The 13,910-nt window shown below is 43.7% G+C and overlaps 4 non-coding genes across 4 annotated transcripts; all 4 read left to right on the plus strand.

The window, feature by feature from the left end:
- Window positions 1-5,037: 5,037 nt before the first annotated feature.
- Trnaa-agc (transfer RNA alanine (anticodon AGC)) lies at window positions 5,038-5,110 on the plus strand. Its single transcript has one exon. It is a non-coding gene; the product is annotated as a tRNA-Ala (tRNA).
- A 799-nt stretch (window positions 5,111-5,909) lies between these two features.
- Window positions 5,910-5,982, plus strand: Trnav-cac (transfer RNA valine (anticodon CAC)). Its single transcript has one exon. It is a non-coding gene; the product is annotated as a tRNA-Val (tRNA).
- Window positions 5,983-10,866: 4,884 nt separating this feature from the next.
- Trnav-aac (transfer RNA valine (anticodon AAC)) lies at window positions 10,867-10,939 on the plus strand. The gene has a single exon. It is a non-coding gene; the product is annotated as a tRNA-Val (tRNA).
- Window positions 10,940-11,154: 215 nt separating this feature from the next.
- On the plus strand, window positions 11,155-11,227 carry Trnaa-agc (transfer RNA alanine (anticodon AGC)). The gene has a single exon. It is a non-coding gene; the product is annotated as a tRNA-Ala (tRNA).
- Window positions 11,228-13,910: the final 2,683 nt, after the last annotated feature.

A 13,910-nucleotide genomic window follows, 5' to 3' on the forward strand; every position in this document is an offset into this window, starting at 1 on the left:
ATCCTGCCCAATTTTCTTTGATAAACAACTGCAGTCCACATTGGAACAAGCTACCTCGGCCTCATAACCAGTAGGCAACTGGAATGCACCTGGTCAGACCCAGTTGCGGCCCAACTGCGGCAAGTAATCGTCCCTTCTCGCCGCAAGGGGGCAATGTAGGTTGTGTTTGGGCCCAGTGATTGGGGCTGAGGTCTCTGGCAAGATGAGCTGTGCTTTTCCTTGATCTCTTCACCAAGGCCCCGTGGGTCCGGAACCCTACCCTACTCTGCAAGCGCCACGTCTGCAATCTGGGTTCCCACAGCTGGAAGGACTCTGGATTTGTACTTAGGGAGGGTTCCACACCTTGAGAGGATCACCAATGTACGGGAGATCGGCTCCCTCCCAGTACTCACAGGACATGCCCAGACCAAATTCTCAGCACAAAGGAGGTTTATTACCCCGAGGGTCAAGCAGGGGTGGGGATAGGGGTGGGGGTTGCAAAGGCAGCAATAGCAGCAGCAGCAGCAGCAAATGCAAGGAGAAAAGCAAGAGAGCAGGAGCAGATTTTTCTGCAGGAGTGAGTTTTTATGAGAAAAGAGTCTGTGCCAGCATGAGCTGGAAAATCCTGGTTGGTCATATTAGCCAAATAATGAATTTTGATTGTTAGACGTTGGTATTTTTGTCTCAGGAATGAGTCAGTGGCCAAATATGGGAATGGGTCTTGGGAGCTAGCTTTAGGAATGGAACAGTTTTTAGCAAGGGAGAGGAAGAGGTAAAGGGAGAAAAGATGCCTGCAATTTGCTGAGTTCAGGCCTGTGTTTGGCATGCTGGAGCCTGCTTGGGCTCCTTCAACCAAGGCACATACAGGCCAGAAAAGGAAGCTGGAGTTTGGACCTCTGAGCAGGTCTTCTCTCTTCCGGCTGTTTTGTGACCTTGTAGGGCGGGATAGCTCAAGATTTATTTTTGTTTTTTCAATTGGGAAGACTTTTAGATTATTTTTTTTTATTGAATGTTTCTGTGTGATGTAGTTCTTTGTACTACAATAATGTATTTTATTATTTAAAAAAGGCATCTTAACAGTTTGAATTACATATTATGAAGAGTGTTGGGAGTGTGTTAAAATGTCAGAATTTTGAATATTTTGATGATACCTGCAATATGTTGTCCTGAATCTCAAAAAGTAGCATGCCAGGAATCTATCTGAAAATTCTGAGAAACTTTGTTTTTGTAATTCTAAATTGTATCGGTGTTGGTGAATAAACCTACCGTGTGTGTGTGTGTGTGTGTGTGTAGGGGTAGAGTGGGGGGGCATAGTCAGGTAAAAGTAAGATTGGAAGAGGAAATGTGCTCCTGTGGTAGAGATTCTGAGATCAGTGCCATTGCTTGGAGCTGTCTACTCCCACCTTTCTACCAGCCCTGGTGTGGCTGGTCCAGGGGCAAAGATCTATGAATTGACACTCTTGTTCTCTAATGTGTTCAGACACATTGGTACCAGGTCTTCTGTTAGCATTATGCCTCCACTGTCTTAGAATTGCTATAGTTAAACATGGCCTGACCTGTTGAAAGGAGGCAGGTGAGCCTCCAAAATCCTTCCATCTTTGGATCTCTAAAGCAACATGATGGATGTTGAGCAATAGCCCTGCATTTAATTCCGTATTCCTCATATCCATTAGGACGACTCCTAATATAATCTCCTCCTCCTTTTAGCCTGAGACTTCAGCCATTGTGAAACTGTAGTGAGAAATTCCAGACGTCACCACCTGCCTGGGGATGACTCATGACAAAATGCAACTTACCCTGTGATGTCTCTCTCAGGGACACAGTTTCAGGGACACTCTTCTGTCCCTTGAACAATTTCAGTATTAATGCTTCGTGACCTCAGAAGCTGACTGAAGATGGCATTATCCCTTCATCAAGACAACCATGTTTAACAAATGTGGAAAGGGAAATTATCTCAATTGTCCCAGCCCTCTGCTCCTGACCCCCTCCCCTCCCAGCCACCTCTGCTCTATGCACAGCCCAATGCTCCTAACCCCCTCCCCTCCCAGCCTCCCCTGCTCTATGCACAGCCCAATGTCCCGCCCTCACCCCATTCTCAGTCTACCTGCATTCAGTTTTGCAAGAGGAAACAATGTTGATTCTCCTGAAATGTGAACTGACCTCAGGGGTTACCCTCAAGTCTTCTGGGTGTGGAAGTGTGTTTCAAGGTGTTTCCATTGATTTAGATTCACTTTCTTCTCTGTGAAGTAAAGTATGTAAACACATTAAAATCAAATTCACAGTGAAGACCCACATTAGAACTTTCAGTAGGAAAAGCTTAACCATCTCTCTATCAAATGGGAGGGGAAATTGTTGCAATCAAGTTAAAAAGCTTAGTGGGAACAAGCATTCTGTTTTTAATTTTATTTTGTTGTTTCACTTATTCTTTTGTTTGTAGAGATACATGGTATATTCCCATGACTATCCTGGAGCTGGCTACATAGACCAGGATGGCCTTTATATACCACAGTTCTGTATGTCAATTAACTCATTTATTTTATAGAATAACTTGTGTTCTACTCTCAAACTGGAAATAGACACAATTAAGACTTTTTTCTTTCCTTAAATTTACTTTTGAGACATGGTTTCACTATGCAGCTCTGGCTGACTAGGACTTCACCATGTAGACCAGGCTGACCTTAAGCTCACAGAGCTCCATCCCCCCTTCACCCTGACTCCTCTAAGTATGCCCTGCTATCCCAGTGTTGAGATGAAAGTCATGTACCACCACACCAGACCCAATTAAGATCTCTATTACTTATTTCATAGTTTTATTTATTTGTTTATTTTTATTTATTTTTGGGCAGGGGTCTCACTCAGAAAATCTGGCTGACCTCAATCTTCAGATTTTCCTGCCTCAGCCACTTCTGGGAACACAGATCTGGCTGCTACAATAGGGGAAGTTGATGAGGGAGGCCAGCCTCTTTTCTTGGTCTTGTCAATAAAAGAATTTAGAGAGAGACAGGGAGTCTAGCAAGCAAAAGTGTCCACCTACAAAGCTCAAGTACATGCTGGGTAGAAGAATGGCAACCTCGGTGGGGACTGAGGAATCCAAAACACAGTGAAACAGACAAATTCAGGTAGGCTTTAGCATTAGCACAGAGACTAGCAGCATTTCTAAACACTAGCAACAAAATGTCTGAGAGAGTGTCAAAAGTTCCAATTACAGTAGCTACAAAATAAAAACAACACAATTATCCAGCTATGAAGCATTTGAAATGATATGAAAGTGGAAAAAAAAATGATAGAAGTTTCAGTTAAAAAAAAAACAACAACAAAACTAGATTCATCATACTATCTGACTCAACAATATATTCTACAAAGTTCTAGTGACAAAAACACTATGGTACTGACATTAAAAACATATGCGGACCAATGAGATGAATAGAGAACCCAGAAATAAGTCTTATAAATGTATAGTCAGTCCATTCTTCAAAAGGTTGTCAAGCCCCGGTTGGGGAAGGGATTAGCTCGTGTTTGCAATCCCAGCACTCAGGAGTCTGAGGATGGAGGATTGACAGGAGGTTCAGACAAGTTTTGCCTATACAGTGAGTTCTAGGCAAGCTTGGGATGTAGGGTAGAATCATTTCCAAGGAAAAACAAAACCTAAAAGAGAATAAAAATCCCAGAGCACAACAGGGAAGAATGCTCTCTCCAATGCACAGTATAGGGATAACTGGATATCTGCATGCATAAGAATGAAACTGAATACATCTCACACATCAGGTGCAAATACCAAGTGCATTGAAGACTTTAATATAAGACTTGAGACCTAAAACTATCAGGAGAAGGTAGCAGGGAAAGCATAATGGCCTGAGTCTGGCTGTAATTTTGGATGCAGTTTTAAAAGCACAGACTACCAACGCAAAGACAGAAACCCAAGCTTCTTAGCCTGAAACACAAACTTCTGCACAGACTGGAAACAGCCAGCAGAGCCTCAGGCTGCCTACAGAGTGGGAAACGTTTGCTGGGACAATCACACATCACATGAGGGTTTGCTACCCAGCACCACAGCTAGAAAATAAATAGCCTGACAAAATGGAGCTAAGGACCGGAATAGGCATTTTTCAGAGAAGACACATGACAAACTGATCTATGAAAAATGTGTCCCGGGAATGGAGACTCAAAGCCCTATGAGGTATCCTACCAGAAAGAAGAAAGAGCTGGTGTTGGTGGGGTGTGGAGAAAAGAGGATGCTTGCTTAGTTTTGATGGGATGTAAATTATCACAGCCATTAAAGGCACTGGCAGAAAATTCCTTTAGAAATTCAGCAATTGATTGATGCACATTGCATGGACTCACGATTGCTCTGAGAAACTGGTTTCTCCGCATTCACAGCAGGGTTATCCCCAACAACAAGATAGGGAATCAAGCTACTCTCCTTCAGTGGACAGATGAAAACACAGCGGACTCACATAGAACGGAAGCTACTCGGCCTTTCATAAAGCGGCTCTGTCACCTTCAACATCTGGAATGAAACCGAGGTCATGGTGTTAACCAGCCACCGGGGACAAGTTCCACAGGACTTCACTTATAGCGTGGAATCTGAGTGCTCGGCTGTCAGCAAGGTCACCAAGAGCGAGGTCACCAACGGCTGGGGATGGAGGAGGTCAGTCACCTTAGTTACTTTGCTTTAACCCATGATATAAGTCTATACAACAAATGCTATCATTTCAAAACAAGTTTTGAAACTAGGAAACCGAGGCTAATAGAGGTTTCTGTAGTGTAGTGGTTGTCACAATTGCTGGACACACGAAAGGTTCCCGGTTCCCCAGTTCGAAACAGGGTTGTTTTGTTTGTTTTTGTTTTTTCTTTTTTTCCACTTTCTCCTTTGTTTTCAGACTTTCAGCTCAGTCCACTCCCTACATTTTGTAGCAGTTAGGACATAAGAATCTCGGCTCTTTGTTTCTGGCTTTGACTGTCTTGTTTTCCTGGGAATTAGATACACGGGGTAGCTTTGTGAGGACCGGTTTGATACAATAGCCACACAAAAACTTCCAAAAAAGACTACGTAGTGTCGGGGGATTAGCTCAAATGGTAGAGCGCTCGCTTAGCATGCGAGAGGTAGTGGGATCGATGCCCACATCCTCCAGTTGTCAATTATGTTACCTCGTCTTCCTACTGAAAATCTGGAAATGCAACTCCACTACATTGAGGAGTAAATTTCAATAATCGTACACTGTCCTGTATAAACTTAAGTACACCCTTGAGTTTCTCCCACACACATCGTTATTCTGTGCTAAATTTTAGCAAATGTTTTTAAGCGTCCCTATTTGTTCCTCCACTCTCCAGACATTGAGTCAGAACCTCTGTTTGCCACCACCATTAGGATTTCCCATTAACCCACCTTAACCCACGCCGTCCTGTGAGTTCTCTGCCGGCCTCTCTGGAATCTTTTTCCCCGGTCTATTTGCCCACTCTCGATTTCCCATTTCTAAGCTCTGGGATGGGGGTACGGCGAGGGGGGAGGGCGCGACTTTCCTTAACTGATTAACGCATTGCTTTGTGACGTTTTGCATCACCTGTCCGGGCTCTCTCAAAAGCTCTCCAGCCTGGACAACATTCTCCTCCAGCGTCTCCGGGTGATCAGGCTCTTCCGTTTTCCTTTCCTTTCCTCCGTTTCACACACGCGCGATTCCCCTGCGATTCACGGTGCGTCTCCATGCGGAAATTCCTACTCCCGCGCTTCACTCTCGCTAGAGCTCTCTGCCCTTGGCGCACTGCCCAAGCCACCTCGGGCCATATCGCCTCTCCACTACGGCTTTTACCTTTAGCTTGGTTGCATTCTCTGCGGTTCTCTCTGCTCGTGTGGATCTTTAACTCCCGGATGAGACTTAGCAAGAGTGTGAAGTGTCTTGCATTGTAAAGTGACATTAGAGACACTAGGGCAGGTTTCCGTAGTGTAGTGGTTATCACGCTCGCCTCACACGCGAGAGGTCCCCGGTTCGAAACCGGGCGGGAACAGTGGTGTCTCATTTTTCAAGACTCTGAAGTTCTCAGATTTTCAATAGAGCCCACACCCTGAGGTACTCCTGGAGGTAGTCTCTCCAAGACTGTTATCATCGAGTGTTATTTGATACTATCAAACATCCTTTATACATATAATGCAATGGTGATGTTTTTGTCTTTCAATTTATTTGTGGGTGGATTATGTTTATTGATGTACATATATTGAACTATCTCTGAGTCTCTGGGATGAAGCCTTTTTAATCATGGTAGAAAAACATTTCATGTGTTCTTGGATCTTGTTCGCAAGTATTTTATTGAAAATTTTTGCATCTATAAGTGATATTGGCCCTTAATTTTTGTTGGGTCTTTGTGTGGTTTTGGTATCAGGGCCTTACATATCTGGCCTTTCATATTTGTTTTGTTTTGCTTGATTGGGGACTTCTATTTTTCTAGAGGTTAGGTATATGTCTAAATTGATTTTGATTTAACTTTGATAGGTCATATATACCAAGAAATTCATCCATTGCCTGTAAGCTTTCAATTTGGTGAAATACATGAAATACATGTGAAGTATGTCCTTATGAGTCTCTGAATTTCCTCAGAGTCCACTGTAATGTCCCCTTTTCATCTCTACTTTTGTTAATACGGATCTTCTCCTGAATATTATTTAATTTAGCTAAAAGTTTGTCAATCATATTGATTTTCTCAAAGAACTAACTAATTTCATTGATTCTTTAAACTGTTTGTTTCTATTTCACTGATTTCACCCTGGAGTTTCATTACTTCTTGCCATCTACCTTGCTGGGGTGCTATTCCTTCTTGTCATTGTCTAGAGCTTCCAGTGCAACACTGTGTCACTGAGTTACTATTATGAGATCTCTCCGGTCTTTTGATGTAGTCATTTAGTGCTATGAAGTTACCTCTTAGAACTGCCTTCCTTGTGTCCAACAGGTATGGGTGTGTGGTGCTTTTATTTTCATTCAATTTTTAAATAATTTATTTTCTCCATTTTTCATTCAGTAGCGAGTTATTCAGTTTCCATCACTTTGTATACTTTCTGTTGCTGTTGACATCCAGCTTTAATTCATGGTGATCAGGTAGGAGGCAGAGTTTTTCAGTTTTCTTATATCTGGGAGAACTTGCTTTGTGTCCTGGTATGTGGTCAGTGTTGGAGCAAGTCCCATGAGTTGCTGAAAAGAAAATGTGCTCTTTAGTGTTCAGCTGGCATGTTCTGTAGATGTCTGCCAGGTCCATTTGACTTATGATGTTATTTAACTTCAGCATTTCTGTGGCTTCTATCTGGATGACATGTCTATTGAAAGTGGGGAGTTGAAGACATCCATTATCACTGTGTGTGAATAAATATGTGATTTTAGCTGTGTAGTATTTGATGGGGTGTACCCTTGTGTTTTGCGCATAACTGTTTATAATTTCAACATCTTCTTGGTGGGTTATTCCTTTAAAGACTATGTAGTGTCCTTCCCTATCTCTTCTGGACAGTTTTGGTTAGTGGTCTATTTTGTTTGATATTAAAGTAAGTACACATTCTTGCTTCTTGGGCCCATGTGCTTGGAATTCATTTTTCCATTCTTTTATCCTGAGGGGATGTATATCCTTGATATTGAGGTTTGTTTCCTGAAAGTAGAAAGATGAATTCTATTTTCTAATCTAACATGTCAGTCTATTATCAATGAGCAATGTTTATTGATTCCTGTTTTTTTTTTTTTTTTTTTTTTTTTTTTTTGGTTAGGATGTGACACACACCCCCACACACCACCCACCCACCCCCGTTTTGATGAACTGTTCTGGGATTATTTTTTCCTTGTGTCTTTTTGGATGTGGCTAATCTCCTCAGACTGAAGTTTTTCTTTTGTTTTGTGTAGAACTGGATTAGTAGGTAGAGATCACTTAAATTTGTATTTCTGTCCCCACTGATTGTGGTTGATAGTTTTGCTAGGTGCAGTACTATGGACTGGCATCTGTAGTCCCTCTGAGTTATGGAACTTCTGTTCAGGCCCTACTGGCTTTCATAGTGTTCACTGAGAGTCAGGTGGTATTCCAGTGGACACATGCTAATGTGGATCTTCTCCTTGTTTGTTATTTAATTTGGCTAAAAGGTTGTCAATCATGTTGGTTTCCTCAAAGAACTAAATCATTTATTCTTTGAACTGTGGACAGAAGTTTCTGTCCCACCCTGTCCTCAGTCATCAATCCCAAATAAATACATAGAGGCTTATGTAAGGAGTAAGGTTTTTTCCACCCGCTGCAGGTCTTATCCCACCGCCGCCAGCCCCAATTAACACACCTAGACTCTGTATTTGATATAATGTTGTTGGCCAGGTACTAGTTTCTTATTGGCTCTGTCTTAATTATTAACCCATTTCTGTTAATCTACATATTTCCACATGGTCTCACCGGAGAGCCGGCTGGCTTCCTGCTTTCTCCAAACTCTCCATCTTGACTCCTCCTTACTACTTCCTCTTTCCTCCTTGTCTCCTAGTCCTGCCTATCTTGCTTTCCTATTGGCCAACAGTGCTTTATTCAGTAACCAGTATGAGAAACATATTTACAGACTGACATCTCCCATCAGGTTTATATAATTTTTATGAACTATTTGGCCTGCTTGCTCAGGCTTCTTATTGGCTAGCTCTCTTAATTATGAACCCATTTCTACCTCCCCATGGTCTTGGCTTACTGTTGATGCCAGGTTCTTTTGCTTTTCAGCAGCTACATGGCATCTCCCTGACACCACCTACTATGTTTCTCTACCCGTTTGGATTTCCCACATGGCTAAATCCTGCCTGTTCATTGGTCGAAACAATTGTATTCATCAACCAATAAGAGAAACATGTATTCACATCATACAGAAGGACATTCATCATCACCTTTTTAAGACTGACCTTTTCCCCTTAAAATTTTTAATATTGTTTCTTTGTTCTGTATACGTAGTGTTTTGATTATTATGGGCACTTTCTTTTCTGGTCCTGTCCATTCGGCGTTCTGTATTCTTGTATTTGGAGACATCTTTAGATGGGGGAAATTTTCTTCTATGATTTAGTAAAAAGTAGGACAAACATGGTACTCATTTATAAGTAGATAGCTGTGAAGTAAAGGATAATCATGCTGCAATGCATAGATCCAGAGATGCTATGCATTGGTGAGCTCAAAGGGGGCATGGATAGATCTCCTAGGAAGTGGAAAGAGAATAGATTTTTGTGGGTTGACAGGAATGAACAGGTAGTGGTGAGTATGGAGGAAAAGAGCCCTGGGTGGGGAACTATTGGAATTCCAATGCATTTCAGCGCAAGGTACAACCCTAGTGCAATGGGAACTCCCAAGTATCTATGAGGGTGACCCTGGTGAAAACTCCTAGTAGTGAGGAGATACCGAGACTAAACAGGCCATCTTCTGTAACCAGGTAAGGATTCTAATGGAGGGATTGGGATATCACCCCACCCCAGCCACAAAACCTTCACACATGGTGCTGGGAAAGGAGCTGAGAGTTCTACTTCTAGATCCACAGGCCGCAGAAAGAGAGAACGAGCCACTGTGCCTGGATTGAGCTTCTGAAAGCTCAAAGCCCAACCCCAGTGGCACTCTTCCTCCATTAAGGCCAGATCTACTACCACAAGGCCACAGGTCCTAATCCTTTGAAATAATGACACTCCCTATGAGCTTTTGCGAGCCATCTTCAATCAAATTACCATGTTCATTCAACTGTTTGTTTGGTGAGCATTCATTCAGATCCTTATTAAAATCCCTGAACATATTCATAATGGCTCTTTTGAAGTCCTGGTCTTCTGCTGCAGTTTTATTGCATTTCTAAAGCCTATTGCAGTAAGGGTTTCTGGCTTCCTGGGGAGACATGACGTCTTGCCTGTTCGTGTAGGCAATGGAGATATGATATTTGGTGTATTTTTTGGGGGGTAGATATCTTGATCAGGTCCTTGTAGGATGGGTATTCTGTTCTTTGGTTGCTGCTGACCACTCTGGATACTAGGCAAGTGTGGTAGCTGTGGGGTTACTAGCAGGGAGGACTTCTGTGGGTGGGTACTTGACACAAGAAAATGGAGATCTATGAGAAAAGGCTCACAGGGGTAGTGGAAAAGAACTAAGGAGAGTCTGGATCCCCACCAAAAGACAATGTCCCCAGGGTGGAGTAGGAAGGAGGGACTCCTGTATTTCAGCCCAGTGAGGCCAATGGAAGTCCCTGGAAAAGGGGGTTCTGTTTGTCATTGGCTGACACAAAGGAAGGGAAGGCTGACAGGATTCACAGTAAAGAGTGTGATTATTGACCATGTACGGGTATTTGCATGCAGTGCCCCATGTAGCCAAAAGAGGGCGACAGATGCCCGAGTATAAAATGCCTATGAGTCGCCATGTGGGGGCTGAGAATCAAAGCCAGGTCTCTCCAGCAGGACAATCCCTTTAGAAATTGAAAATAGATCCACAGAGCCATCGCTCTAGTGGACACGTGGTCACAGTAGTAGAATGAAGTAGTTCGGCGACATTTGCTTGTTCACTGAAACGGATCCCTGTCTTCTGAGATTCTCACCCCTTCACATCCACGGAAAGATGATTCCGAGGATTATTCGCGGGAGGATTAATATTATAAAGCAGGTGTGTTACTCGAAACCAAAGAAGCTTTGGACGTTGTGTTAAGTGAAGTGAACAAATCACGAAGGAAAAAACTCTTCAGGACGTCCTTACAGTGTGGAAACAGCGTTCATCTGACACTAGCAGAGTAGAGCAGGGACATGAAGGGCTATGAAGGTGGTAGTCACCTTAATTATTTTGATTCATCCAGCCTGTGATAAAAGCATCTTCAAAGAATGCCATCATCGAACAATTTACGTTGAATATATGTCTCCAAACTAAGAAAACATTGTACTGTCAGGGGTTTCCGTAGTGTAGTGGTTATCACGCTCGCCTAACACGCGAGAGGTCCCCGGTTCGAAACCGGGCGGAAACAGGTTTGTTTTATTGACACTATTATTTTTTCAGATTCTCAGTTCACTCTCTAAGGTTTTCAGACGTTAAGGCAAAAGAATCTTTCTTGGCTCTACGAGTTTTTACTTGACTCTTATGTTTACCCGGGCCATAGATAAAGCAAGAAACTGTGACCACCAATGGATTCCCCGGGCATAAAAGAAAGCACAAACAAATCGTACAAAATGAGCAAATGGAGGGGAATTAGCTCAAATGGTAGAGTGCTCGCTTAGCATGCGAGAGGTAGTGGGATCGATGCCCACATTCTCCAGTTGTTACTTTTAGACCTCCACTCCCCTTAATGACTAGAAGTACACTTTGGGTTCTTTGACCCTATCCGTACCCGTCACTGTCATACTCAAAAGTATGAGTTTTGGGGCTCCCTTGAGCACCCAGTCTTCTGCGCATCTATAACAAATGATTGTGTAACCAGATGCAGACTTTCTCCTTAAACCTCTACACCGTATTCTTTGCTTTAAGTTCTCTGCAATCTTTTCCCAGGGCTGTCTAAGCCTCCCAGGCCGAAAGCATGGCACCGCCCTGCACTGCCACCTACAGCATCCGGTGTCAAACCTCCACGCGGCCTGAGTGGGACATAGCTCCCTCACCACTAGTATCTGTTTCCCTTGTCTAGGCTCAGTGAAAAACCGAGAATTGCATTGCTCTGACCATTTGAGCCATCTGCCCTGGTTCTCTCTGAAGCTCTCCAGCATCTACAGCGTTCTCCTCGAGATGTCTCCGAATGTCCAGGCTCGTCCATCCTCCTCCTCTCAGTGAGTTTTATATGTGCGTGTTTCCTGTGAAGTAACACATTTGTCTCTACCTTCAGAAGGTAGTGTGGAATGCCTTACACCCTATGTCTGCCTTCTCCCAGAAGTTCTAACTGGGAATGCTCCCTGAGATTCCTAGTCTGAAAAACAACCACTGAACCCTCTACGGACACCTCCTCCACGGAAGCTGGAACATTCTGGGTGGACCATCTTTGACCTGTATGTATTGCGTGGACTATCTAACCCGAGACATTCCCCGTGGAACATCCAGTCCTAGATGGACTCTCTTCTGTTCCAGAATCTGAAATGATATTGAGGACAGTTGTTTTTTTCTGGAAGAATGAAGCAGCAGACAAGCCTTGCTTGGTCCATCAATAGGAGACTCGCTCTAGATAGCAGTGCCTTGGAGTTGAAGGCCAAGTCCGAGGCCTTAAGACAGCATAAAAAGGACAGTAACTTTTAGGCTACAGCCTAGTGAGGGTGAGGAGAATAGATGCTGGTGGCAGAAGGGCAAAGCTCCGGCTTCCGGTTCAAGGGCACAATCTGCAGAGTTACCTCTGTACATCAGTTCCTCACGTGAGAAAACCTCCAACCCATGTAAATAAGACAACAGTGTCTGGGCACAGGGCTCAGGGTCTGGGTACAGGGCTCATTTGCAAACTCCTCTGGCACAGACGCAGTCCAGGATAGGACCTGCTGACTTTGGGTCTGGAGCTGAACACTTTGCTCTCTTTCCTCCAGAAGTTATGATGGAAAGCACACACTCAGCTGCTCTTTCCCTGCAGGAGAATTTCCTCCTGCCTCCTAGACAAGAATGCCAACCTTGTCTGGAACTGTTCTGGCAGAGTCCCAGAGTGATAGAGCCCCAGCTCTGGGCCAGGAGACTACAACCAGGAGCCCAGACTACATTCAAGGCTGTGGAGGGTGGGAGATTAGAAACTTGGTGTGTTAATAGGTGAGTTGCTGTGGAGACAGGCAATGACAGGGTGACAGGCGAGCTGGGGCAGTGAAAGAACTCATTCTTTGCTTCTCAACCTGTTTTCCAATTGCTACTTCCCAACTCTGAGACCCCTAGAGAAATACTGAATTGCCCTAAGCCTTCATTGCATGGGGAAGGGGCAGGTGTGCACAAGTCCCTTTTTTGTCAAAATGCAACTGCATTCCATGGAATACATTTTAAGAATCTTTCAGAGTGAGTAGGGACATATGGAACTGAAAACTCTGTTTTTGGGATTATAAGGGAAAATCTGTAGATGTGTAGACACAGACAGATGCAAAGGATACAACAGGATAGTGTAGACAGAGCACAACCTTGAGTACCACATACTTGCTTTTCAGCGAAAGGAGAACCTGCTGTGTTACTTTTCAACACAGGAGAGCAGGAAAGACTCCTGAGGAAAGAGAATGTCAGAGCTGTGAAGCAAGTGTGAAGACAGAGGCAAAGGGCAGGGGTAACTGTCCCTGCACCCTCAGTTCAGACGGTCTTGTTCAGATGAAAACCAGAGGGTGTGAATGCCATCATTCTATGTATGAGATGCTTCAGATTCAACACTAGCTGTATGGTGTAACCTCCAGGTGATGGTATGGTCTTTAAAAGCTGCACATGGAGGCAGGTGCCTGGAGACTAAGACTTAACATTTCTAATGTGAAGTTGCAATGGAAGGAGCTATTTGAGTGCAACTGCAGGTCTGTCAGTCTCCTCACTAGAAGACCCTGAAAACCAATCTGAGAGAGAGGAGTCCTCTTTCTGTACCCAGGGTCTGTTACATGCTTGTGCAGCAGGTCCACGGAGGGTGACAAGGAACAATTCCAAGTCATATCTGAAAAAATAAAATCGTAACTGCTGATGGTGATCATGTTGGAATCAGTTCCGGGCTATTTAGTGGGATATGTAGTGAAGAGATTCAGGCCACATTGGACACTGCAAGTATGCATTTGGCCTTCCTCCCTTCCTGTGGTGTGATGGAGGAGGCAGGAAAAATGCCTTCTCAGCTTGGTGCTCTTTGAAGGTGCCTGTCTGCAAGGCACAAAGAGGGTTGTGAAGTCATTCCCTGATTTATTCCTCTAACAAATGAATCCTGGGGATCTACATTGTGCAATGGTACTCATGGCTGTAATGCTTCAAAAGTAACACAATTCATTAATATTTCAGAGCTGGGCTGATTATCTGAGGCTTTCCCTGAG

This window comes from Phodopus roborovskii, unplaced genomic scaffold (assembly GCF_943737965.1).
Source record: "Phodopus roborovskii unplaced genomic scaffold, PHOROB, whole genome shotgun sequence".
Lineage (NCBI taxonomy): Eukaryota > Metazoa > Chordata > Mammalia > Rodentia > Cricetidae > Phodopus > Phodopus roborovskii.